This window comes from Schistocerca cancellata, chromosome 6 (genome assembly GCF_023864275.1).
Source record: "Schistocerca cancellata isolate TAMUIC-IGC-003103 chromosome 6, iqSchCanc2.1, whole genome shotgun sequence".
Taxonomy (NCBI): domain Eukaryota; kingdom Metazoa; phylum Arthropoda; class Insecta; order Orthoptera; family Acrididae; genus Schistocerca; species Schistocerca cancellata.
In genome coordinates this window covers 53,665,884-53,691,118 of record NC_064631.1, presented here as the reverse complement: position 1 = coordinate 53,691,118, position 25,235 = coordinate 53,665,884, and the positions used below count along the sequence as shown (strand labels likewise).

The 25,235-nt window shown below is 43.2% G+C and overlaps 1 protein-coding gene across 2 annotated transcripts in view; it reads right to left on the bottom strand.

Moving 5' to 3' along the window:
• The window catches only part of LOC126191448 (venom dipeptidyl peptidase 4-like), a 362,149-nt gene that overhangs the window by 120,511 nt on the left and 216,403 nt on the right, over positions 1 to 25,235 (bottom strand). The window lies entirely within an intron of this gene.

The following is a 25,235-nucleotide window of genomic DNA, read 5'->3' as shown; positions in this document are numbered from 1 at the left end:
GAGCAACAATTTGCAGTCGGGTGCACCCAGTGCTCTCTATGGCCGCCGGTAGGGCCTCCTCCACATCTCGGATGAGACCCCCCGGCAAGCAGACAGAGTGAACACTGGCCTTCTTCCCCGACCTTTCCGCTATTTCCCTAATGGGCTCCATCACCCGCCTAACGTTGGAGCTCCCAATAACTAATAAACCCCTCCCCCCAGTGTGCCTGCTCGGACCTTGCTGAAGGAGCAGCCACATGTCCACTCACAGGCAGAGCGGGCGATGCCACACGGCCAGCCTCCACATTTACCCTCCGCCGCGAACGCCGCTGAACCCGCCACTCCCCTTGGGGAGAGGGTGGCCCAACCGCGCCCGGTACCGGCGAAGATGTCTCGACAGCAGGGACAGTGGGTGAAGCATGTAACACCTGGGATGTACCTTGCGACGCACCAGACTCCCCACTGCCGCTACACTCCGAGGCAGCAGCCTGAAGACGGCTGACCGCGGCCATCAACACGTTCAGCTGTTCGCGAACAGTGGCCAGCTCCTCCTGCGTCCGTACACAGCAGTCACACATCCTATCCATCCTAAGGAATCAATTTACTGAAGAGAGTTAATCAACTTTTAACTAGACTGCTAATTCACTAAAGGCGGCTGATTATTGACGAAACTGTGATTGCTAGCCACTTCTTGTAGAAAACAATGAAAATAGCACTACCTGTTTCTGGACTGTAATGAAAACAAACACTATCACTACTGGCACTATGGTTGACTACAGGGACTCTCTCTGACTGTATTCAGAACAAACACGAAATCTATGGAACACTATTACTAGCACTCGACAATTAAAGCTTCCTAAAAGCAAAAACACACGGATAAGAAGCGACAAGTAATTAATACTTAAATTAAGGTAGCTCGCTGCACAGCAGACGTGAAGCAGACGGTGGTTAGGACGACACTGTGTTGTAAAAAGCCTTCTATACATATACAAACCCCATAAACGTAGGTTTGCCTTTCTGTAACCCATGTGCCCGCATCTCGTGGTCGTGCGGTAGCGTTCTCGCTTCCCACGCCCGGGTTCCCGGGTTCGATTCCCGGCGGGGTCAGGGATTTTCTCTGCCTCGTGATGGCTGGGTGTTGTGTGCTGTCCTTAGGTTAGTTAGGTTTAAGTAGTTCTAAGTTCTAGGGGACTGATGACCTTAGATGTTAAGTCCCATAGTGCTCAGAGCCATTTTTTTTGTAACCCATGTTCTAAAGTAAATCGTAGACTGAGGATTGCGTCACGGGACCCTACGTTTCTGCGGAATACAAACTGATTTTTCCTCTTCCATTAGTTTCTATAAATCGCCGTATATCAGTTTTCCATTTTGCAACCACGACTTATTAAACTGATAGTAGTATTCACATCTGTCAGCAGATACCTTTTACGGAATTGCAAATATTACGTTCTTCTTGAAAGCTGAGTTTATTTCGACTGTATGAAATATCTTGCGTGGCGTCTATACAGGGTGATTTTTCCACTGTGTGCAACCTCTAGGGACTGAACGATGAGAGAATACGGAACATAAAAGATCTAATGAATTTATGCCCGAAAACTCATGGTTTCTATGCAAGAGAAGATTTACTCGGTCATCTTTGTTACAGAGACTGCGGTCTAATATGCGCTGTACCATGCAGCCATATTTACAGTATGCATAGTATCTTCCTAGAGGGTGATACTGTTCCTCATGTGTCATGTTCTAGCGTCCTCTCCTGCCATAGTAATTGGTAATAATGTATCCGATTCACTTGTCTTGCTGACTCACCTTGTAGTGGATGTGATACAGCGTTATACACAATGGTTCCGTATTCGAATCGAGAGCTTGCGGACACGGTGTTTGCTTACGGAAAGACAAATGACAACTGGCGGCGGGGAGCAAGGTTGTGTCAGGAGACCTACCCCGCCGACAGCAACCGCAGCATTCAGTGTTTGCAACATACTTGGAGGAAAATGTGATTATCACTGTGGAAGGCGCCGTGTCAGTAACAGACAGTTGGCCCGCCAGTTAAGGATAAACCAGTGGACGGTGTGGAATATTCTCTATGACAATTGTGACTACCCTTATCACTTACAGCGTGTGCAGCGCTTGCTAGCGACAGACTTTCGACATAGGGAACAGTTTTGTCACTGGTTTCTTCGCCATGTGACCAGGATTCCGAGATTTGTGACGTCCATCCTATTTGCAGATGAGCCCTCTTTTAAGCAGAATGGAATCTTCAACTTCCATAGCAGTCACCTGTGGGATAGTACGCAGAAGCCCCATGGTATGATGACAGCGAATCATTACCACCGATGCAGCAGGAATGTGTGGGCCGGAATAATTGGCGACCGTATTTTGGGACCAGTCTTCCTTCCACGACGCCCAACAGGCCGGAACTAACGGCGTTTCTTGCGGGTGACTTTGCCTCCCCTGTTGGAAGAAGTGCCAGTGATGATTAGAAGGGCCACAACACAGTGGTGTTCCAGCCAGTGGTGATTAGAAGAGCTACTACATGATGGTGCTCCAGCCCACTTCGCCATTAACGTCCGGACACATCTCAATCACGTCTTCCCTGGTCCATGGATCGGATCCAGTTGCAGGGGCTGCTCGTTCATCGGATCTCAACCCGTGTGATTTCTGGTGATGGGGCCATCCCAAAAGTATCGTGTATGCAGAGCCGATTCCAGATGTGGAGACAATGGAGCAGAGTATTCATGCTGCCTTTGACACTGATCGGAAACAGCCTAGCCGATCCGGGCGTGTGACACAGAACATGCTACGGCGCGTACAGGTATGCGCTGAGCCACGTGGAAACCATTTTCAGAACATTCTGTAACTGAGGCTGCATGGTACAGCACGTATTAGACCGCAGTCTGAGTAACAAATTATGACTAATAAATTGTCTCTAGCATTTGCAGACGCAAGTTCGTTGGACCTTTTTTCCGTATCTTCTCATCGATTTATCGATCAACCTCTGGAGTTTGTGCAAGGTGGGAAAAAATCACCCTGTATACATATTTTCCTTAAATGTGAAGGGAATGTTGAGACACTTATTCAGCACAGTTCTAAACCGCTCAGAAGTAGTTTATCACTCTCATAACAAGGTGACCTTTTTGTTTCTAAGAAGCGACCTAAAATTGTTGGTTAGAGTAGTTTTATTGATTCTCAAAGTAATCGCCTTTAAAACCGTCGCGCTTTAGGGTCCGTTCGAACTAATTAGGGAAACATTTTTTGCCCACTCTGATGTTGGTGCCAGGAAAGTATGGTTTTGTAAGGAGGCAAGGGTTTCTTGAGATGAAGAAAATCATTTTACACGATTTTTTGACGTAAAGGAAGAAAAACTAGTAGTTAGGCGATAGAAGTCTATCATTAAACTTAACTCTTTTTTTTTGATCCTCTTACAACGGTCGTGAGATGTTCGAGCTAACGAATAGACAACGCCACAATTTACTTGAATCTGCGAACGAACTGATTCCGCTCGTTTCGGTTTATCTTGTTGAAACACCCGGATAGCCGATTGATGGTTAATACGAATGTAAAGTAGTTCCGCCAACTTTTACCATTATATACTTTATGTGATAAAAAGTGTCTGGACACCTACTAGTGGACATCAGTTTGGGGTGTGACCATCCTTCTCCTTTAAGACGACTTGAACTCTATTGGGGGACGCCTTCAGCAGGTTGTTTGAATGTCTGCAGGAGTGGCATCCCATTCCTCCTCAAGAGCCGAAGACAGAAGCAACTGGTGACACCAGGCTACGTAGAGAAGTCACTGTTCCAACCATTTCGAATGTGTCCCATTGGGCGCAGGTCGGGACTGTTGGCGGGTCAGTCCATTTCGGAGATGTCGTTGTCCACAAACAATTGCCTTACCGACGCTGCTTGACGAGAGGGTGCTTTCTCATGCTGATACAAACAGGCATCGTCTCACAAGGGAGACCACGACGCTCGGGTCACAGATATACTTGGCGAGGCAAATAAATGAGACCCGGACGAGTTGATACGACTGAACGTTAATGTGCGCATTCAACCATCCACATCGGCACCTTCGAGCACATTTACACAACCTTCACGCCTGACAGAGCTGTTAACTAGTCGACGCCCTAGCTGGTCACCCAGCTCATCTGTTCCGTCAATGTTTGATTGCTTTGTATGGGGCTCAAGTCTAAGGTTATGGCAACAAACCTCAGTCTTCAAATGCTGCAGCAGAACATTTCGGATGAGACTGGAGCACTGTCAGCAGTCCAGCTTCGATACCCCTCAAACAACTTGCTGACTAGGGCCCAAAAGCACGAAGACATGAATGGTGGTCACTTTCTGAACATCTGCTATAGTCAGGTTAGAATTGAATTTCCTTTCCTCTTCTCTGTTTCTTTGTACCCTGGAACTCTGTTGTCCGGGCTGCTTTTGTTTGCCCCGTCCTGTACCTCGAAGTTTGCGAACTTTTAGAAGTCCATTAGGACAACATAAAACACAATGTGTAAGTACGCAGAAGGGCCAAAGAAACTGATACACCTGCCTAATATCGTATAGTGCCCACACGAGCACGCAAAAGTGCAGCAGCACGACGTGGCATGGACTCGACTAATGTCCGAAGTAGTGCTGCAGGGAACTGACACCATGAATTCTGCACAGCTGTCCATAAATCAGAAATCGTATGATGGGGGAGAGATCTCTTCTGAAAGCACGTTGCAAGGCATCCCAGATACGCTCAGTAATGTTCAAGTCTAGGGAGTTTGGTGTTTAAGCCCAGAAGAGAGTTCCTGGAGCCACTCCGTAGCAATTCGTGACGTACAGGGTGTCGCATTATCCTGCTGGAATTGCCCAAGTCCGCCCGACTGTACGGAGAACATGAACGGATGCAGGTGATCAGACAGGATGCTTACGTACATACAACCTATAAAAGTCGTATCCAGGCGTATCAGGGGTCTCATATCACACGTCCCACACCATTACAGAGCCCCCACCAGCTAGAACACTCCCCTGCTGGCATGCAGGGTCCATGGATTCATGAGGTTCTCTCCATACCCGTACACGTCCATCCGCTCGATACAATTTGAAACGGCACTCGTCCGACCAGGCAACATGTTTCGAGTCGTCAACAGTCCAGTGTCTGTGTTGACGGGATCAGGAGAGGCAAACAGCTTTGTGTCGTGCAGTCATCAAGGGTACTCGAGTGGTCCTTCGGCTCGGAAAGACCATACCGACGATGTTCCGTTTTATGGTTCGCACGCTGACACTTGTTGATGGCCCAGCATTGAAATCGGCATCAACTTGCGGAAGGGTCGCACTTCTATCACTTTGAACGATTCTCTTCAGTCGTCGTTAGTCCGTTCTTGCAAGATCTTTCTCAGGCCACAGCGATGTCGGAGATTTTATGTTTTCCCGGATTCCTAATACTGACGGAACACTCGTGAAATGGCCGTACGGAAAAATCCCCACTTCATCTATACCTCGGAGATGCTGTGTCCCATCGCTCGTGTGCTATGACACCACGTTCAGACTCACTTAAATCTTGATAACCTACCACTGTAGCAGTACTAACCGATCAACAACTGCGCCAGACACTTTTTGTCTTATAGAGGCGTTCCGACCGCAGTGCCGTATTCTGCCTCTTTACATATCCCTGTATTTGAATACGCATGAGTATACCAGTTTCTTTGGCGCTTCAGTGCAGTAAGGCGTACTACTTACGTGGATCCGAGAAAATCGCAAGAGAAGTTTTGCTTCTCACTTGTGACCGATGAATTGCGACTCTGAATACAAGCCGGTGGCGTCGCGGGGTTAGCATTCATGTTTCGTAATCGGTGGATCGCTGGATTGAGTCTAGCTCTTCTTCTTTTAATTTATATTTTCTTTCAATAGTGGTGAAGTTATTTCGTACGTATTACATTTGAAAGGTAGTGTGATGAGAAGTCACTTTTACTTGTATGAACATTTATTGAATTTCCAATGTTCGCTCTCTGTTTACTAATTTTTATTACTGCAACAAATATTTTGCGACTTTTATTTCTACAGGGCAAGTTAAAAACTTTATCAAGCGTCTTCAAACTTGTTCGTATTTGACTGACAACGAAATTGGTTCTAGTGAAGATGATACTGGAATACATTCAACTGTACATTGCCAATTTTCAGCGAAAATACTGCGTTACGCATGGCGTGTGTCTTTAATGTCGGAAGAACAACAAATTTTTCCTTAGAAACTCTGAAGATTTCTTGTGCATGCGGGAAAACTGCATTCACTGGACGTAGTAGATGCCGGTTTAATTTATGTTTGCCCTGTTTGTATGAAAAATGTCATACCGCAACTTGTAGTATGGAAAGCACGTCCGTCGACCAATGATATATTATCCTGTTGTTATGACATATTATAACTCATCGTATTATTGAATAAAGTTATTCACACCTTTATTTATCGACGTTTGAGTTTGGATTTCTAAGCCTGTCCTTTAAACTGACGTCTGCAGATCAAACAGTTCGGATGTAAGCAGTTTAGGTATCTTACCCGATTGCAGCTACAAGGGATTTTGGGAACCAGGACACGCATACACTTTCAGGAAAACTTTATGCTTTTGGTCAATTACTTGCCGATAGTTATAAATACAATATTGGTTATGATAAATCAGTAAATAACCAAACAACACTGGGAATTCAGTAGCATTTCATGTAAATACGCCTGCCGTTTCATCATATTAGCTTTCAGATGTATGAAGTATTATGAATGGTGTTGAAAACATATACATTTAGAAAGAAAAGGAAAAGAAAACAGCGGAACTCCATTCAGCGCTCCACCGATTATGTAGCTTAAACGCTAACCACCTAACCGCCGCCATCTCGTGCTCAGGATCGAAACGCATTGGAACATCACTTTCGCGTAAAACATCTCTTGCGTTTTTTCTCGAAATCGCCCAAGTAGTACGACTTACGTTTTTCTGATGGACCACTAAAAGCGTACGAAGTTTTACCTGATCCTAAGTTCGTGGCCTCCCTTGTCAGAACTGTTCCTCTATTGTACGCAATACATAGTACTGAAAAATGTGTTCGTATGCGGCCGGTTTTAGCGTTTTTAAGGAGCTAAAACGGGGTCACAATCCCATACCGTAACACCACCTCCTCCGCTCTTCACTACGCATTGTGGCTGGTGACGTTTTCCAGGCTTCGCTACACACAAATCCCGGGTTGCCTCTGGGAATAGCGTGATCCATCTCTGCAAATCACTTGTTTCCATGCATCCATCCCAATGTATTTACACCACCTCAAGCGTCTCTTGGTATTGACAGCAGAAATGTGAGGACTATAAGGACGTGCTCGACTGTTGGACACCAACACCCCTGCCCCTGTCTCTAATGTTGTCAGGAGCCGTATGTTACCCGTAGATACTTAAAAGTAATGGAAGATTCTATAAGCTACGTTTGGCACTGGAACAGTGACAATACGTAAGTGAGTCGCTCTTTGTAAATACCTTCCCCTAATAATGAGTGATGGTACATGTAATACATATACATGATGGTGAAGTACTGTACACACATTTATCTGGTGTTCTCGTTTTGGTGCAGTAGATTCCAGGATGGTTTGATGTTAGACCTAAATCCACTGTCTTAAATAAAAATAGCATTAGAGCTGTCTATTTTACAAAGCAATAAATATTTCCTGGTGTGCAGCATCATATGCACGTAAAAACTGGAAGACGAATAATACACAAAAGAAGGGACTAGGCATAACTCAAGTATACAGTTGAAGAAGAATGCTGAAGATTAGGTGGCGAGATTGGTTTCTCATGATGAAATGCTGAACAGAGTCGGAGAGGAAAGATATTTATGTTACGACTAGATAAAACAAAAGATGAAATGGGAGATACAATACTGCGTGAAGAGTTTGACAGAGCACTGAAAGACCTAAGCGAAACAAGGCCCCTGGAGTAGACAACATTCCATTAGAACTACTGACAGCCTTGGAAGAGCCAGTCATGACAAAACTCTACCATCTGGTGAGCAAGATGTATGAGACAGGCGAAATACCCTTAGACTTCAAGAAGAATATAATAATTACAATCCCAAAGAAGGCAGGTGTTGACAGATGTGAAAATTACCGAACTATCAGTTTAATAAGTCACAGCTGCAAAATACTAACGCGAATTCTTTACAGACGAATGGAAAAACTGGTAGAAGCCGACCTCGGGGAAGATCAGTTTGGATTCCGCAGAAATGTTGGAACACGTGAGGCAATACTGATCTTACGCCTCATCTTAGAAGAAAGATTAAGGAAAGGCAAACCTACGTTTATAGCATTTGTAGACTTAGAGAAAGCTTTTGACAATGTTGACTGGAATACTGTCTTTCAAATTCTAAAGTTGGCAGGGGTAAAATACAGGGAGCGAAAGGCTATTTACAATTTGTACACAAACCAGATGGCAGTTATAAGAGTCGAGGGGCATGAAAGGGAAGCAGTGGTGGGGAAGGGAGTGAGACAGCGTTGTAGCCTCTCCCCGATGTTATTCAATCTGTATATTGAGCAAGCAGTAAAGGAAGCAAAAGAAAAAATCGGAGTAGGTATTAAAATCCATGGAGAAGAAATAAAAACTTTGAGGTTCGCCGATGACATTGTAATTCTGTCAGAGGCAGCAAAGGACTTGCAAGAGCAGTTGAACGGAATGGACAGTGTCTTGAAAGGAGGATATAAGACGAACATCAACAAAAGCAAAACGAGGATAATGGAATGTAGTCGAATTACGTCGGGTGATGCTGAGGGAATTAGATTAGGAAATGAAACACTTAAAGTAGTAAAGGAGTTTTGCTATTTGGGGAGCAAAATAACTGATGATGGTCGAAGTAGAGAGGATATAAAATGTAGACTGTCAATGGCAAGGAAGGCGTTTCTGAAGAAGAGGAATTTGTTAACATCGAGTATAGATTTAAGTGTCAAAGTCGTTTCTGAAAGTATTTGTATGGAGTGTAGCCATGTATGGAAGTGGAGTATGGAAGATAAATAGTTTGGACAATAAGAGAATAGAAGCTTTCGAAATGTGGTGCTACACAAGAATGCTGAAGATTATATGGGTAAATCACGTAACTAATGCAGAGGTATTGAATAGAATAGGGAAGAAGAGGAGTTTGTGGCACAACTTGACAAGAAGAAGGGACCGGTTGGTAGGGCATGTTCTGAGGCATCAAGGGATCACAAATTTAGCATTGGAGGGCAGCGTGGAGGGTAAAAATCGTAGAGGGAGAGCAAGAGATGAATATACTAAGCAGATTCAGAAGGATGTAGGTTGCAATAAGTACTGGGAGATGAAGAAGCTTGCACAGGATAGGGTAGCATGGAGAGCTGCATCAAACCAGTCTCAGGACTGAAGACCACAACAACAACAGATGAATCAAACTGATTGCTTAATAGTACATCTGAGAAATCAGGATCTAGTCAGTTTAGTATGGGTTGGTGCATGCAGGGGGTGTCGTTGGTTCGGGTGGCGGGGAGGGGGGTTACTGGGGAGGGAGGTGGTAAAAATTGTAAATGGAGGCTAAAGCTTGACTACAACCTGAAGGTTCTAGCGGAGGATGGGGAATGCAATTTGCAGTAGCTATGAAGGGAGTTCTACCCGACTGCCTAGCATGATGAGTTAGATCAAACTAATCTTTGGAGTGACGACGACGACGACGACGCAGTCTGACTGGTAATTATATCCATCACACCAACAGAGTTACTCTGATGTGTGAAGTAATTGTGTATGATTAACATTTCGTTTCCCTAACGTTGATCGAACATAAAAAATTGATAATGTACTAGAAAGTAGCAATTGAAGAATTTCATCACTGAAATTACTTCAAAGGGTGCTCAGAACAGTTTCCAGTATAACTTCTTACAGGAAGAAGTTTGTAGGCTTGTGCACGTGGGCATCAATTGACTTTTCTTACAAACTTATGTAACTATGGTTTTTTTCACGCAATAAGTATTGTGTTCTGAAAGCAACACCATACAATATTTGCATTGTTTACTGTCATGCACTATCGGAGGTTACGGATGAAGAAATAAAGAACAACTCTTATGCCGATTTGGACGACACTATTGACAGTCTACCGTGACATTTGATCCGTTTAGTCCTGGGTGATCTCAATGCACAAACTGGAAAACAAAATTAATATCGTCCCAGAATTGAGCCGAATAACCTACACCAAGTGACCAACGATAACGGTGTTAGGTTGATAAATTTTGCTGACCTTAGAAGAATGATCATTAGTAGCACATACATCATTAGTAGCACCTACTTCCCAAGGAAAGAGTTACGTAAAGCCACATGGGTATCACCAAATGGTAAGACGAAAAACCAGATTGATCATGCATTGGTGGATGGAAGGCATTGTGGATGCATCGAGCAAGTACGAACGTACCGTGATGCTGATATGAATTCGTATCACTTTTTAGTAGTTTTGAAGATCTGTCTATGACTCTACAAAATGGCAAATTAAAGGAGAAGGAATAGTTGGTCATGATAAGGACAAACTTTCAAATGAGCAAGCAAGACGGCGATACCAAGACAGAATCACTGGCATGCTTTTGTCAGCAGAGGCCCCGGATAATGTAGGAGTAGTGTGAACACAATCCAGAGTGCAAAGGAAGAACTGGGACGACAACCTAAACCCGAAAACAAACCATGGTTTGATGATGAATGTCAATCGGCTGTTAAGGACAGAATGGAGAAGAGATTAGAGTGGTGAAATCACCCGTCACAAGATACACAAGCAACAAACTGGGAAGTGAGACGACTGACAGACAGGCTCAGTAGATGGAAGAAGAATATGTGAAGAAACTACTGGCGGCAGTTGAGGAATCGAAGGAAGCACCGCACACCTTTTTCAATCTGGCAGGTTTTGCTGGAGGCAATTATAAGCAGCAAACTGTAATCTTAAAAGATGAAGAAGGGAATGTGGTACCTCCTACGGAGCAAGCAGATCAGTTTGGAAATTGCTAAACGTAGAAACTCCAGAAGGAAGCATAGAACAAGAATGGGAGTTAAATACAGAGGAAGAGGTAGTACCTGAACCTTCGATGGAAGAGATAAGAACAACTGTAGCGTCCCTCAAAAGCAATAAAGCGCCAGGTGGTAGTGGTATTAGTGCACAACTGGTTAGAAACGGCGGAGAACTTTTATTGGAGACGCTAAGACAGCTTATTCTCAAAATCTGGTCTTCAGAGGAGACCCCGGTTGAATGGAAGAGAGCAATTGTATGGCCAATTTTTGTAAAAGGAGATGCCACACATCGCCAAAGGCCAAGGTGGTGTCAGTTCCAATCATATCCATCTCCCTGTCATTACCAATTTCACGTCGTACCTTTTCCAATGTAATGTTGAATAGCACTGGGGAGAAGGGATCTCCTTGTCTCGAACCGTGTTGAACAAAGGCCTTGACATTTTGTTTCCAAAGCATACTTGGCAGCCACAAAAGTGGACAATTATCGAGGAATCTCGCTACTTGATATAGGTTAAAAAGTCTTAGCCTCCCTGTTACTTAGTCGCCTGAAACCTTCTCTACAAGAGGACCTTATCAATGTGGATTCATGGCAGGACGCTCGACCATAGATCATTTTTACGGTAATACAGCTAATGGAAAAGTACTGTGAATTTGATAGAGAATTAGACCCCATATTTATAGATTTCTGACAGGCCTTTGACAGCATTAATCGGACGGTATTATGGAGGATAATTCAGGAGTTGGGCATCACAACAAAATACATCAAAGGTATTGAATCATCTTATACAGAGACAAGCTGCCAAGTATGCTTTGGAAACAAAATGTCAAGGCCTTTGTTCAACACGGTTCGAGACAAGGAGATCCCTTCTCCCCAGTGCTATTCAACATTACATTGGAAAAGGTACGACGTGAAATTGGTAATGACAGGGAGATGGATATGATTGGAACTGACACAATCTTGGCCTTTGGCGATGATGTGGTGATCATGGGAGACTTAATCAGGTAGTGTGTGATTCCACTAGGTTTATGAAAGAGGCAAGCAAAGTGAGATTAGTTGTCAACGAGGAGAAAACCAAATATATGATCATCTCACGCAGACAGGATTTCCCTACCAATATAGATCGACACCATTTTGAACGAGTGAAGAAATTTAAGTATCTGAGATCGATTCTATCTAGTAAAAGCGAGGTTAAGAAAGAGATTCGACAGAGAATAATTAATGCTAATCGTGTCTTCTTTAGTCTCTCAATAACTTATTCAAGTCACGCTCGGTCTCACAAAACAGCAAGATCAAACTTTACATGGCACTGGTAAAACCGGTTCTGTTATATGGCTGCGAGTCATGGGTAACTACATGAAGAGCGCATTTGCGCGTTTGATAGGAAAATGCTCAAAAAAATCTATGGGCCTACATTCAACAGAGAAAGTGGATGGTGGGAAAGGAGTCAGAAAGAGGACTTGTACCAACGTTTTGGGAAAGCTGACGCTGGTAGGACCATCAGAGGTCGACGACTCCAGTGGCTGGGACATGTCTTAAGAGCTGGAGAATCTATCTCCAACCGAGTGTTCAATTCCCAACTGACTGGAAGGCGTCCAAGAGGTCGTCGAAGAACTAGGTGGAAAGATAGGGTGATGAGGACACTGCAGAAGGCAGAACCAACAGCACCCCTGGAAGATGCAATGGACAGAAGAAAGTGGAACAATGTCTGCCGTAAATACCTGCAACTGTGATCAGAACAATGCTCCTTCCTGTGTCACTGATTGTGTTATTGATCTTTGTTTAGTGTGTTATTCTGGTTTTAATATGTCTTTTGCTTTCTGCAAAGGGCCTTTAAGGCCTGTTATGTGCAATAAACGATGACGAAATGATGATGATGGTAAGTATTGTGTTGGGCAGTGGACGCACTGAGAGGTGGCAGGCAACTCTCTCACTCTAACAATATGTGAGTCAGATTAACGTTCATATTTTAGGTCATCATCCTGGAGTTCCCCAATATTACATTCGTGTGTTCTATGACTCTTCTGCATGAGGAAATTGTGGGCAGAATGTTCTTGTAAATGCATGTGTAACCTATAGAGATCTTGCACCCGAGGGGCTGTTGTGGAGGTGACAGAGAACAGGAAGACAGACTGGGGGCCATAAATGCCAAGTGCAGCTGACGGGCCATGTTAGTGAGTCTGGAAAGCAGTGCTTACTGGATCACACTGGCAGACTAACTCCTGGTAGTGGCGCTCTCCTCCTTCCACTTAGGGGTGGACAGGAGGGTGCTGGTTTGCAAAACATTTTACCTGGGCCAGGCAGCAGTCTGTCACAAAAGGCTGCCAGTTGGCGGAAAGTGCGTGGCGAAAGCCGTTTAAGATAAACTGCTGTCAAATGAGCCTTTTTGTAAATGGTGGGAAGATCATAAATCTCCACGATTTCTCATCTTGGAAGCTGGGCCTACGGACAGAGGAGCTCGTGCATGTGTTTAGTGGAGGCAAGGCTGTAATTCTCCTGATGCCAGAAAGTCGCCAGGTTCCTTTAGAAACTGACACAAACAATTTCACAGGCAAAACCGTCTGGGAAACTTAACAGCCTTCTTTCAGAAATTGTAACTGGTCGGGCCGGGAAGATTAGATCGTAACTGAGGTACTGTGGTCGCATCTCAGTAGATGTTTTTTGTCAAAACATAGCCATGCTTACCGTGAAAACAATGCTCCTAGTCTGAAATTATCTTTTTTCAGATAAGAAAGATTCGGAGTCGTTCATTGGTTCCTCTCAGGATATGCAAAGTGGAGGCTTGCTCCCCCAGCGTGGGAACCACAGTGCAATGTCTGGACAGGTTACCAGGGGAGATTCAACGAGTAGAGGTTAGTTCTGTTGGTTTGTGAATTGTGGGGCAGTTTCGTTTCTACTAATTCGGCTCCCATACCGAGGCTAGGTGGAAAGTGGCTGGATCCTCCCCCGGTGGAGAACTTCAGGCTTTTGCCTAATGGGTGAGACTTGGGGTCTGTATCTTGTGGTGGACTAAGAACCACTGGTAGTTTCCATTTGTACTGAGAGTGGAACTACTTATCATCTCAGACATATGGTGCATGACGAGGGCGAACTTATTTGTCCAGTGTCGGCCGTCTGAAAATTCCAGCGTGCACCATCGTGCCTGTGAGCCAAATTGGTTTGGCCATACTAGTGAAAGGATGCACCTCACACAGTAACCTGTCGGGATTTCAGGGCTCTGATAGGGAAGTTTCTCACATTCTGATATTCAGGACGCTAGATCGTGTAGTTTTTTTAAATTCTCATGGACAAGTCAGAACATTACAGATGCCGCAGCACACCGCTTCTCGCCCTCTGTCCGCCATTTTCTGCCGACGCCTGAAACAAGGTGAAAGGGTAGGTGTAGGGTTGTTAAATAATACTCACGGCTCCCTGTCCTCCGATGAAACATAGTTTGTGGTATACTTGATTCTATTTGAATAGAGTTGGGCCTGAGTGCATCCATGTAAACAAAGTCAGGTTACTTTGTAAAAGGGATTAATTCAGGGGAGAATTTGTATAACTTTCATCCCAATGTATGCTCTGCCAATTAAACACTGTCCTTTTCCTGATGTGTGTTTCTCATTTTTGTGTAAGATTTATCAGCTTGTTGTAGCTATAAAAGTATTGCTAAAACTTTCAGTTTTTGTAAACTTAAATATTCCATTTCCTCATCCATATTGTGGTGGTGCATGGGAACACCAGCAATTTGAGGTTCAATATTATTAAATTAATTAATTTCATTATTAATTTGAGTTTTGAAAGTGACCACTGGCATAGTGAATTAACTCATGGCACTTTTGTTGCCTAAGCCATATAAAAACTTAGGAGTGTAGCTTACGATTTCATGATCAATGAGAAGTACTTTTATGTAAAAATAACAACATTTAGAATCACTCAGACGTATATTTATGACTACACGAAGCAACAACTTGCAATGTGTACTTAAAATACAACTAATACACATTATAGAAGGTAAAGCATTATTGTAAGCGTAACTATTATACAGAGAAAACGAAATGGTGTAAAGCCGCTAATTTAGTGCTTAACATGGCTTGAAATGTATTCAGCGTTTTGGGAATCTTTCAATTTGGAGTGCTAAGAAGGCATTTTGCAATGCTAGTGCAGAATAATGTATTGAAACAGAGGTTTGGAAAACCTCAAAAATCAACATTTGAACAGTGACACTTGTAGTAAACGAATGAAATGCCGTTACATTTATCTATTCAAAGATTTAAGCCGAGCTCTTTCCATTCTTCCATGGCAAATTGATTGCATATCAGTGGAATACATGTACAAAACCCAAAGTACTTTGGAATAGTATGTGTCTGAGCTAACAATATAATAAGAATCCAAGTATACCCAGATCTTCTGGCTAAACCCTACGCCGTATTGAAGTCGCGTGACGCTGAAGACATTGCAGGCCTTTGTTGATAAAAATCGTGTTCTGCGATTCAAAACATTCACGTTATAGATATATCTACTCCATGAAACTGAAGATAGATTCTCTGAAAAATAATAAACACATTCTTCGATATGTGATTGAATCTGGATGTAGCTGCCTTCACAATGAATGGCGACGGCCTTACCGCAGTGATAACACCAGTTCCAGTCAGATCACCACATTTAAGCACTGTCGAGCTTGGCTAACACTTGGATGGGTCAGCGTCCGGGTCGTGCTTGTGCTGTTGGTACAGGGTGTTTCAAAAATGACCGGTATATTTGAAATGGCAATAAAAACTAAACGAGCAGCGATAGAAATACACCGTTTGTTGCAATATGCTTGGGACAACAGTACATTTTCAGGCGGACAAACTTTCGAAATTACAGTAGTTACAATTTTCAACAACAGATGGCGCTGCAAGTGATGTGAAAGATATAGAAGACAACGCAGTCTGTGGGTGCGCCATTCTGTACGTCGTCTTTCTGCTGTAAGCGTGTGCTGTTCACAACGTGCAAGTGTGCTGTGGACAACATGGTTTATTCTTTAGAACAGGGGATTTTTCTGGTGTTGGAATTCCACCGCCTAGAACACAGTGTTGTTGCAACAAGACGAAGTTTTCAACGGAGGTTTAATGTAACCAAAGGACCGAAAAGCGATACAATAAAGGATCTGATTGAAAAATTTCAACAGACTGGGAACGTGACGGATGAACGTGCTGGAAAGGTAGGGCGACCGCGTACGGCAACCGCAGAGGGCAACGCGCAGCTAGTGCAGCAGGTGATCCGACAGCGGCCTCGGGTTTCCGTTCGCCGTGTTGCAGCTGCGGTCCAAATGACGCCAACGTCCACGTATCGTCTCATGCGCCAGAGTTTACACCTCTATCCATACAAAATTCAAACGTGGCAACCCCTCAGCGCCGCTACCATTGCTGCACGAGAGACATTCGCTAACGATATAGTGCACAGGATTGATGACGGCGATATGCATGTGGGCAGCATTTGGTTTACTGACGAAGCTTATTTTTACCTGGACGGCTTCGTCAATAAACAGAACTGGCGCATATGGGGAACCGAAAAGCCCCATGTTGCAGTCCCATCGTCCCCGCATCCTCAAAAAGTACTGGTCTGGGCCGCCATTTCTTCCAAAGGAATCATTGGCCCATTTTTCAGATCCGAAACGATTACTGCATCACGCTATCTGGACATTCTTCGTGAATTTATGACGGTACAAACTGCCTTAGACGACACTGCGAACACCTCGTGGTTTATGCAAGATGGTGCCCGGTCACATCGCACGGCCGACGTCTTTAATTTCCTGAATGAATATTTCGATGATCGTGTGATTGCTTTGGGCTATCCGAAACATACAGGAGGCGGCGTGGAATGGCCTCCCTATTCGCCAGACATGAACCCCTGTGACTTCTTTCTGTGGGGACACTTGAAAGACCAGGTGTACCGCCAGAATCCAGAAACAATTGAACAGCTGAAGCAGTACATCTCATCTGCATGTGAAGCCATTCCGCCAGACACGTTGTCAAAGGTTTCGGGTAATTTCATTCAGAGACTACGCCATATTATTGCTACGCATGGTGGATATGTGGAAAATATCGTACTACAGAGTTTCCCAGACCGCAGCGCCATCTGTTGTTGACAATTGTAACTACTGTAATTTCGAAAGTTTGTCTGCCTGAAAATGTACTGTTGTCCCAAGCATATTGCAACAAATGGTGTATTTCTATCGCTGCTCGTTTAGTTTTTATTGCCGTTTCAAATATACCGGTCATTTTTGAAACACCCTGTAAGTGGTGTGCACTCAGCCCTTGAGAGACCAACTCAGGAGCTACTTGACTGAGAAGTAGCGGCTCCTTTCACGAAAACTGACAACAGCCGGGAGAGCGGTGTGCTGACCACATGCCCCTCCGGACCCGCATCCAGCGGCGCCAGTGGGATCAGCATGAGACAGCGGCCAGTCGGTACCGTTGGGCCTTCATGGTTCGTTCACGCTTTTTTTTTTTTTTTTTTTTTTTTTTTTTTTTTTTTTTTTTTACTGAACGGTCTCGTTTCACCACTGTTTTCAGCACGGCGTGGTGCAATCGTCGACATCTGGCCAACTGCTTTGACCCTCCAATACTCAGGTCTTCCGGAGCTTGAGGTCACTGTGAGCTTTGCAGACAAGATGTCTTGCAGATTTAGTCTTGATTTCGTGATGCAGTTGACGCCATATATTCGTTCCTGCGTGGGACGGCTACATTTTTATACGGCAAGAAGTCCCTTCAACGCTGCTGCTGCGAACTCCTTCAATGCATCCGAGAAACATTCAAATACCATCTAAGTCACATTACTTCACAGTCTTCACCAACACATTCTCTGAACCCACAAGGTAGTTACAAACTCAGGTGACTGATTACCAGGGACTGACTCTCAGCTTTTTGTTATCTTCGAATCATGTCCTTATTCCAGACGTGAATACTTTGATTCGAAGAAAGATCAATTGATCTGTGGGGAACTTCTACGGTCATCTATAAAGGTGGCACGCACGTCTCTGTTTTCAAATGGCTGTTTCCCCAATTGCGCTTACCTGTTGGCCACTAGAGTGGTTCTGGTGAAGAAAGAGGGCGTACGTAACGAGTGTAAATGGAAGAATCATAAGGAAATGCAATTAGGGTACAAAACCCTCGGCTTCCAGTCCACGTATACGTTTCGCGAAATTGTGAAAGGTGTTATGTTGTGTAAACGTCAGAGAGATAACAGAAAAATTTTTTCCTTTATTATTCTGTTTGATTCATTACGTTTAGTAATAAATGTCAATATAGTCAAATGAAACATGTATATGCTTCCAGTCATGGATTCTACATTGGGGCAAGTGCATTACATGCCAGGAACAGTACTTTTGAGGAGAGTAAATAAAATTCCATGCAACTTATTAATTTGTTTCTAATAAAATAATTCACTGTATTTTTTTAATCATGTGTATTTCTGGGTGCATGCATTCAGCAACACTGTAGCAACTGTAGACAGTGTCAAAAGAGGATGCATATTCAACTTGCTTAATCCCACTTTTTGCATGCTTGGGTAAAGGTAAGGGCAGGGTATGTGAGTATAACTTTATTGATTTTGAGTTGAACAACAAATTTAATTCTTTTCACATTCTTAGAATCTCTCACGTGGAATTACTGTCATTCGACTAATACACTTAAGTCAAATACACTCAAGTGAAAGTACTATAAACATACACTACTGGCCAATAAAACTGCTACACCACGAAGATGACGTGCTACAGACGAGAAATTTAACCGACAGGAAGATGATGCTGCGATATGCAGATGATTAGCTTTTCAGAACATTCACACAAGGTTGGCGCCCGTGGTGACACCTACAACGTGCTGACATGAGGAAAGTTTCCAACCGATTTCTCATACACAAACACCAGTTGACCGGCGTTGCCTGGTGAAACGTTATTGTGATGCCTAGTGTAAGGAGGAGAAATGCGTACCATCACATTTCCGACTTTGATAAAGGTCGGATTGTAGCCTATCGCGATTGCAAACTATCGTATCGCGACATTGCTCCTCGCGTTGGTCGATATCCAGAATATTGAATCGGTCTGTTCAGGAGGGTAATACGGAACGCCGTGCTGGATCCCAACGGCCTCGTATCACTAGCAGTCGAGATGACAGACATCCCATCCGCATGGCTGTAACGGATCGTGCAGCCACATCTCGATCCCTGAGTCAACAGATGGGGACGTTTGCAAGACAACAACCATCTGCACGAACAGTTCGACGACGTTTGCAGCAGCATGGACTATCAGCTCGGAGACCATGGCTCTGGTTACCCTTGACGCTGCATCACAGGCAGGAGCGCCTGCGATGGTGTACTCAACGACGAACATGGGTGCACGAATGGCAAAACGTCATTTTTTTCGGATGAATCCAGGTTCTGTTTACAGCATCATGATGGTCACATCCGTGTTTGGCGACATCGCAGTGAACGCACATTGGGAGCGTGTATTCGTCATCGCCATACTGGTGTATCACCCGGCTTGATGGTATGGGGTGCCATTGGTTACACGTCTAGGTCACCTCTTGTTCGCACTGACGACACTTTGAACAGTGGACGTTACATTTCAGATGTGATACGACCCGTGGATCTACCCTTCATTTGATCCCTGCGGAACCCTACATTTCAGCAGGATAATGCACGACCGCATGTTGCAGGTCCTGTACGGGCCTTTCTGGATACAGAAAATGTTCGGCTGCTGCCCTGGCCAGCACATTCTCAAGATCTCTCACCAATTGAAAACGTCTCATCAATGGTGGCCGAGCAACTGGCTCGTCACAATACGCCAGTCACTGCTCTTGATGAACTGTGGTATCGTGTTGAAGATGCACGGGCAGCTGTACCCGTACACGTCATGGAAGCTCGGTTTGACTCAATGGCCTCGCGTATCAAGGCCGTTATTATGGCCAGAGGTGGTTGTTCAGAGTACTGATTTCTCAGGATCTACGGACCCAAATTGCATGAAAATGTAATCACATGTCAATTTTAGTATAATATATACCCGTTTATCATCTGCATTTCTTCTTGGTGCAGCAGTTTTAATGGCCAGTAGTGTAGTTATCGCGAGTATATTTGTCTTTCTAGAATGCGGCGAGGCGAAGTACTGGCGGAATTAAAGCTATCAGGACGGTGCGTGAGTCGTGCTTGGGTAGCTCAGATGGTAGAGCACTTGCCCGCGAAATGCAAAGGTCCCGAGTTCGAGTCTCGGCCCGGCACACAGTTTTAATCTGCCAGGAAGTTTCGTATTTGTCTTTCTCAATTATCTAATATAGAACTATAAATTTGTTAGCAGTCTACAGCATTTATTTTCTAGTCTAACTATGTTCGTAAAGTAGTTTACATTCGACGTTGGTACTGACACATAGCAAGACATTGGTATTTTTTGTCGGGGCCCAAATATTACGCTATTACGTTTCAAATTATTCGTAAAAAAGCAAATAGCGTAACACATAAACAGGGTGTTGGAAAAGGACAGTCTATTTTGAAAAGATAAAATGTATTCTATTAGCTTAGAAAGGACAACTGTCTGGCAGTCGTGACCAGCAGGGCACAACAGCTCTTTTTATCTGCCGACGTCGATCCGGTCCCCTCTATCTTCCTCCCTCCCCCTCTCCTTTCCCCCACACACTCCCGGCTAAGTACAGTTGTATTGCTTCTGACGCACTTACCTCTCGCCATCCCCGGCTAAAGAATTATTCCCGGAGGCATGGTGAAAGAGAACGAGGATCTCAAACGCGAATGCTGTTCTGTGACGCACGTTCAGGACAAAACAACTAGAGTCGCTTACACGAGAGCGGCGTAAGCTCATTAGAAACTTGGGGTCAATGGCGCGACGCGGCAGAAGCGGCTTACGGACAGCTGTTCAGTGGCCGTGGACGACAGGAGAACAGCGGTAGAGGCTATTTTGTCATTACCCAGCGAGGTCTGGAAAACAGGGGACCACCGGTAGCACATTTGACGCAATCGCTGATTGAGTGGGAGGTGTAGTGGCTTAAATTCTACGCGTAATTTTCAGAGCAACAATGCGCCTAAAAAGGTTTCAAGCTATCACATGTTGTCTCAGATTTGACAATAGGGAAACAAGGGAAGGTTTTAGGATTCCTGATAAATTAGCTGCATTTAGACACATCTGGGAAATGTTCGTTTGAAATATTTCTTCCATATGCAGTCCAGGCTTTGACCTAACTGTGGATGAACAGCTTGTTGCTTTTGAAAATGTCCAATTCGACAATACATGGAAAGAAAGCCTGCTAAATATACTATAAGAATATGGTGGGCTTGCGATTCTAGAAGTGCATTTCCACTGAATGGACGGATTTACTTGGGAAAACAACCTGGTCAACAGAGGGAAGTCATAAGAGATCTAACTGCAAAATGGTTCAATAAGGGCCGCAATATTATAGCTGAAATTTTTTTCATTAGCATACCTTTAGTGAGAGAATTGCTGGCGGTGAAAACCACCTATGTCGGAAATCTAAGGAAAAACTCCTTAGGAGATGCAGCCACATCGTTCTAGATAAGTAAACTCCTCTGTGTTTGCATTCTCTGATTCCGTATCTCTAATATCGTATGTACCAAAGGAGTCATCAGCAGTTTTACTTGTCTCCTCTCTTCACTCATCACGACCTGTAGTTGGTAATGAAAAGATGCCAGAAATAGTGGAGCATCAGAACAAACATAAGGGGGGATGCTGACACCACGCATCAACTTGTGGGCACCTGTAGCGTGAAACCCAACACCAAGCACCAGCCTCTTGTACTCTTCTATAATTTGATCGACATTGCTGGAATCGCTGCAATAATTATATGGTTGTATCATCACTCACGAAGCCTGAATTCAAATCAGAAGAGATGGCAGTTCCTGCTGGAGTTAGGACGACAGCTTGTGCATCCTTACATCAACAGAAAACTACTTGACAGGAGGTGCCTTCAAAAGGGAGCAAAAAGTGGTCTTCTTGCTCTTGGATATGACCAACCCGCCAACAAATGACAAAGGTGTTCTTTTTGTCCAAGAAACCTAGACAAAAAATAAAAACAATTTGTAACTACTGTGGAGAATTTGTATGCAGTTCTCGTTCCAGCCAGATTGTGATATTCTTAGAATGTGATAAAAATGAGTGTGTCGTGGTGACACGGCCATTTCTATCACAGTAAAATTATAACAGGTATTTCACTGTACTGAAGTTTTCATTTTCTTTTCAGTTTTGTTACGATCTCTACAGATACAGCAAAAACTGATAAATAAGAAAATATATCAGTTGTCTTCAAAAAGATAAAATAAAACGGTATGTCCTGGTAATGTTTAATATGCGAAAGTGTAAATTGTAAAAAAAATGTTATTCTAACAAAAAGCAATGTAAAACAAAATGTGCACAAATTGTACAATGATGTATTTTCTGCCATACAATATGAAAAACAGATGTTCATTTGATATATATGATCCACTAAAAATAAAAGCAATGTGGAAAATAATTTTATGTTACACCAAAGAAATAATGGCAAAACCCAACAATAAATAAAGTGCTCCAGTCAAATGAACAGGGGTCTTGAAAGACCCCAAGTGGCAAGCCATGTAACTTTTCGAACGTGCTCATCGGAGGGATATCAACGTCAGTGGTACCGACCTGTAATTTAGTGGATTACTCCTACTACTTTTTTTTGAATAATGGTGTGACTTTTTCAACTTTCCTGTCTTGGGGTACGGAGTTTTCGTCGAGCGAACTGTTGTATATGTATGGAGATATTGCATCAGCATTCTCTGAAAGGAAACTAATTGGTATACAATCTGGACCAGAGACTTCCTTTTATTATGTGATTTAAGTTGCTTCACTACACCGACGATATTTACTTCTACGGTTCTCATGTTGGCAGCTGTTGTTGATTCGAATTCTGGAATATTTACTTCGTCTTCATTTGTGAAGGCATTTAGAAAGGCTGTGTTTAGTAACTCTGCTTTGGCAGCACTGTCTTCGATACTATCTCCATCGCTATCGCGCAGAGAAGGCATTGATTCTGTCTTGCCACTTGCCTACTTTACATACGCCCAGAATCTCTTTGGATTTTCTGCCATGTTTCGAAACACAGTATCGTTGTGGAAACTATTACAATCGTCTCTCATTGAAGACCTCCCTAAATTTCGAGCTTCTGAAGAAATCTCCAATCTTGTGGATTTTGCGTCGGTTTAAATTTGGAATATTTGCCTCTTTGTTTCTGCAACAGTGTTCTGACCATGAACACTGAATAAATCGCCATGTTATTAATAGTTTCCCGAGGACCACTTATTCAATTCTGGCGGAACACAGTATGAGAAACTCTGGATTAGAGGACAGATAGGTAGATTGAGAGCGCTCCGTGCAAATTAGGCAGGATGCAATAACCGGCCACTGCGTTAAGTTGGAACAAAAGTATCACTGCCTTTATGTGACATACGAAAATTTTTCATCTGCTATGACACCAGAGTGACTTAAATTAATTACGAGGGCCATTGATAACTAGTGTAATGAGAATTAGTATGGGATTGTAACAACGTAAATGAACGACCCGCACGTTTATTATAATACCAAGCATGAGATTCCCATAAGCTAATGGCCTGACTTGTCAAAAATTTAATAATACACTGTTTCAGGATTCTGTCGGTATTGCAGCTCTATTAGCATGTTACTGATAATTTAAATTCGTAGCTTCAAATCATCACAATCAGTAGACCCTGCAAATAGTCACTTATTCACATCTTTATTGAAATATTTTAAAAAGTAAGAAACCAACTCTTGGCCCCCTCAAAACCATCAATTTCTTAAAGAAAAAAAGGAGGGACGACAGTGTCTATTTAATTTCACATAAAATTATAGATGTTATAAATGACAGTTTGGTTCCACAAACATGTAAAAAACTCGTATTCATAATTTGTAATATCGGTCATGTATCTATTCTTCTTTAACGTAACCTCTTTGCCAATGTAAAGACGTTGGATGTTGTGAATGCTTGGGCTTCTGAATTTACTAACCTCTCAAGTGACACCACTTTACTGAAGACATAACATGGAAGCACCAATAATTAGCTTGGTGACTAATACACAGTTAACGTATAAAAATCAAAATGTTTTTGTAAAAATGTGATAAATGTAATGTGAAAACGAAATGCATATATCAGCTACGTGTAATTACTATAACATTTTATAACATGTCTCTTAGCCGCTTCCAAATGTTTCAGTTGTGTCTGAGTCGTCATATTTTCTTTTCATTTCAACAGTGATTTACAACTCTGAGTATGGAATCATGTACATGAATGTAAACCACCTGAAGAAGGACACAAGGGCAGAAACCAGTCGTGTGTCAAAAATCATCTGTTGTGCCAGGTAGCGACTATTAATGATCTACACCCTGTAAAGAAACAGTCACAGAGTTCAGCTTCATCCACTATGGATAAATTACATTTAAACCGTATAAACGCCATTGGGTTTTGGCAGATGAAGCTAATTTTAGCATGGCAAAAGGGGAAGGGAAACAATGCTTACAAGTCGCGTGAAAATAAATCACTCTTTGTGTTGTAATTTGAGTGTAAACCTGAAATCTACTGTACTTTTAATACTAAAGCGATCGATTTGTCAAATTAATAGTCGTACTGGCGTAACATGGTAATATGATCCGTTTGTAGACTTCCTAGCTGTAACTTACAAGTTACGCAGGAGTGGCGTTTGCATGATGGCTTCAGCTGTAGAACTACACTTCCCCTCTCGCAAGGCCCCGTCCGCGAGAGAACCACCGCGCGGTGCCAGCTACACACCATATAATTTCTTACACATTCTTACCTCAGACTTTTTGAGAAACTCTTTTTGCGTAGTACTGGCACCATACTACAGACACTATGAAATAGGGATGGGAATAACCCAACGGTTAAAACCGATACCGGTCTTTTAGCTCCTAATAACCAGTATTTTTGACTTGTTTGGTTTCGGTTATGGCATTTATTTTTTTACTAAACGGGTAAAAACCGAAATAGCTATTAGCCATAGTAGCAATGCAAAAAAATTTTTGCTTTTAAATAAACCTTTTTGTAAGGAAGTAATTTTTATTTGTAAAATTTCCATCGTTTTGAAATATTGCGTTATTATAAAAAAAAGGGGGAAAAGCAGTCAGTTCTAGTTTTATAACAATGCCGACAGAAATGAGTATTACATACATGGCATAAGAAATGGTACAGCACTGCTGATCAGTAATATACACGTTACAGTGTGGTGTGGCCTATTGGATGGT